Source organism: Calidris pugnax, unplaced genomic scaffold (assembly GCF_001431845.1).
Source record: "Calidris pugnax isolate Ruff unplaced genomic scaffold, ASM143184v1 scaffold68, whole genome shotgun sequence".
Classification (NCBI taxonomy): Eukaryota; Metazoa; Chordata; class Aves; order Charadriiformes; family Scolopacidae; genus Calidris; species Calidris pugnax.
This window is the reverse complement of record NW_015090921.1, coordinates 5376244-5379771: the sequence shown is the minus strand read 5'-3', so window position 1 is coordinate 5379771 and position 3528 is coordinate 5376244.

Here is a 3528-nt window from a genome sequence, read left to right as displayed (position 1 = left end):
GACACTGAAGGTAGTGACCCTGCAGCATCAATTTACATCATTCTACTTGGTTTAAATAACTTGAATTAAATGGTGTTCTACCTTTTAAGAGTTTTGTTTCCCAGGTACTTTTTTGTCATGATCTTTCATGAAAAATATATACATATATCTTATGAAGGATATTCGATTTTCCAAACTTGTGTTGAATAACATATGTACGGATGGTGGCCTTTCAGGTCTTTGATGACTATTATTCTCATCAATTAAATCAAACTTATGAATCGGTTGTTTGAAGGACCATTGCCATTTCCTCTCACAATTAACTGTTCTGTCTCAGATCACGTGTGTGTGCTGCAGTCGTCTCCCTGAAATGCAATTTTGCTTCAGCATCCTCTGGACCTTGTTCAATGTAGTGAATTGAAATTTACTGAAACAAGTAGCATGTGAGGTGGATTGTAGGAACACACAGAACCACACTGGAGAAATGGAGAAAGATTTCAGTGTTCTGTTCACTGCATCACAGTTGTTAAACAACCATAAAATGTAAAATACAGCTGCTAGATACGCTAGTAGAAATTAAGTTTATACGATTGCCACAGTCTAACTAGATTTTTGACAAGTACATTGAAGTGCAGTGGCTGAGGGGAAAAAGCTGGTTTATACACACAAAAGCATAACAGCTCTCAAACACCAGTGCAGCTGCCAAAGGACAGAAGAAATGCCCATCCTGGGAATGCACTAAATGATGCCTGCACACATCTGATAAAGGACCTGGTAAAAAGCAGCACTCCTCTTCAAGCTGTACAGGAGAACGGTTTATAACACAGAAAACAATTGTGTGTCATTCCCAAGAAGCAAGAGCCTTGTCCAACCAAAGCATGGATGTTGATGAACCATCATTGCATACCTGAATGTGGATATATAGTAGAATAAATATCTTGCATTTCTTCCTCTTCAGCTAATGACACATTTCATAATCCTTTGTCCTTTCGGACAGGTTTTCAGATGTTACAAAAAAATATTAACTGTTTGGACTAAAAAAGGAAAAGCCCAGGTGTTTTGAGGAGAAGGGAATCTACTCAAACACACTAAAGGCCAAGAAAGGTCCAACAGAGAGACTTCTGTTTCTAGTGTGACTTATTCCTCAGAGGCAAGTTACTCAAGAAAGATGCGATCTTTTCTAAAACCAGAGCTGGTTTAGAAGCTGGTTTTTGTTGTCTTTTTGGTCACAGCCCCACAGAAGTGTTGTGAAAGAAAGACAGGTGCTGTCAGCTGGAATTTTGTCAACAGCCAGTCAGAATGAGCCTTACAGGAGTCTCTCACCTCCTTGCATAGCCTGGCCTAAAAGAAGTAGGCAACAGCTACAGAAGAGTCTTTTCTCTCCACAAATTTCCCAAGAAGTTAGTCACATAGACAATTTCAAACTTATCTTCCAAAATCCTGTCCATCGTTTTATCTGAGAAGCCACTGATCAGCTCAAAGTAAGATACCCAAACTGTAAATATGGGCATCATGACAGAATCCTTAATGCCCACCAGAGAGGCTGTCATCATATTTGTCAGAGTCCTCCTGTTATTGCAAAGAGATCTGGGTATTGCCTCAGCTTCACAAAGTCTGTGGGCTCCGTGAGGTACTCTGGTTCAATTTCACTTCTCAACTGTTGGCCCTCATTGGGGATTTTTTTCATCAGGATTAGATGCTTGACTTTGCCTGGGGATTTTTTGATAATAAATGGTGAGCATCTCCTCCTTCCTGGTTTTACCAGCCTCAGACTGGTCAGAAAACATGTATTCCTGAGAAAAGGGAAACAGTTCTCTGCAGATTACAGCCTGTTCCATCTTCTTTATGTCCCTTGTCAGAATTTGTGATGCACCCTAAAATCTCAGATAATCTGAACCAAACCAGGAATAGCAGTTTCTCAGACAGTGGCATGGTGTTTTGGGCTACTGGATTCTCCATTTGCTGTATGTTCACCTTGGATGCCTTGTCCCAGGTGCCTGCGCTGGAACTACTGCTAGGTCCCCTTCAAGCAGAGGCACTTGCCAGTGTCTGGGATGGGCTCCCTCCAGCTCCATGCTTTGCAGCACTTACTGTGGAGGAAACTCCTGCAGAGCGTGCCTCTTGGGTAGGAAAGGTGATAGACTCCTAGAGATTGGCCCTCCCTTTTTCTTTCCTTAAGTTATTCAAGAAGTAGTTATTTCTCAGCTGTTTTAGGGTAAGCCAGTCACCCCCTACATCCTTCTCTACCTCAGCAGGACTCTCCTCAGTGTTGTTTAGTTAGAATTGTTGGGGTTTTCTGAGGTTTTGTTGGGTTTTTGTGTTTTGGTTTTGTTTTTGTTTTTTTTTTTTTTTAACCTGTGGGCAGACATCATCTTCCATAGTCTTCATTCCTTGGTCAGACTTTCTCAGGGAAATGGCTCAGGTAACATCAGTTCAGATGCTGCAGAAGGTAACAAAACAGTCCAGGTTTAGCCAATTTCATATTAGTTTTCTCAGTTTGGGGATAAATAGCCAAGGCTGCTTGTCTGATTGAGGATTGTCTTGTCTGATTGTCTTTTTTGCTGGACACAATGTTAATGGGAATGTTATCCTGTGTCGTTCAACATCTCTTTATTGCAAAGGTATTGAGGGTAGATTTCTAATCCTGAAGTGATTGATGACTAAAGTCATTTTCATTCAGGGAAAAGTTGTAAGGCCAGAACTGGCTCTCTTTATTGTGTGTTTTCATGAAAGGGATGGGTTGTGAGTACCGAGAGGATAGAGTATCACCTAGAGTTTTCAAGTGGTCATTTCACATTGTGTGTCTGGGCATGTTAGTAGCTGGACCTGGGCAAAGGCTATTCACCTGTGTATCTGCTGCTGCAGTTTTCTGCCAGAAAATTGATAAGTTTGCTGTCATTTTTTTAATCATAATTTGATGATACTATCTTGGTTTACTCAGAAATTTTGTGTTTGTGGAAGGGTTCTGAAAGCAGGAAAATGTATGTCTACCTGATAAGTATCCAAATGAAACTGGAGAAACATATACCAGCAAGCAACTCAAACCTCTCTACCTCCAAGAAAAGGAAAATAAAGAACATTTTATTGAAATAGAAGGTCTTTTAAAGTTATTTAATCCACAATACTTTTGGTTGTCAATTGGGGTGCTGTAGAGCTCTGTTTTCCTCCAGCCTACATATAGCTTCTATTATCTTCTCTGATTTGTGCATTGCTTAGGCTGCCAGGTCGTTGGTATCCATGAATAAGTGCTATGTGTTATCACTCCCTTATCTTGAATTGCTAATAACTCTTGGCACCTTGGTGTGTACAGCCTTCCCCAAAAACCACACCTCTGGTGTTTAGCTGTCAAATAAGCTCAGCAAATTCCCTCCCCTTCTCCCTTCATACTTTCCCTTTCAGGCAATGAGGAAGGTGGGGCATGGATTAGCCACTGGGTCCTCAGCAGGTGCCTCCTTAAAGTTCGCAGAGGTACTTGGTGAGTCACTGGCAGCTGTTGTCTCCAGCAGTGAAGTGACATTCGTACCTGACTTGTATGCAGCAGGGAGCACG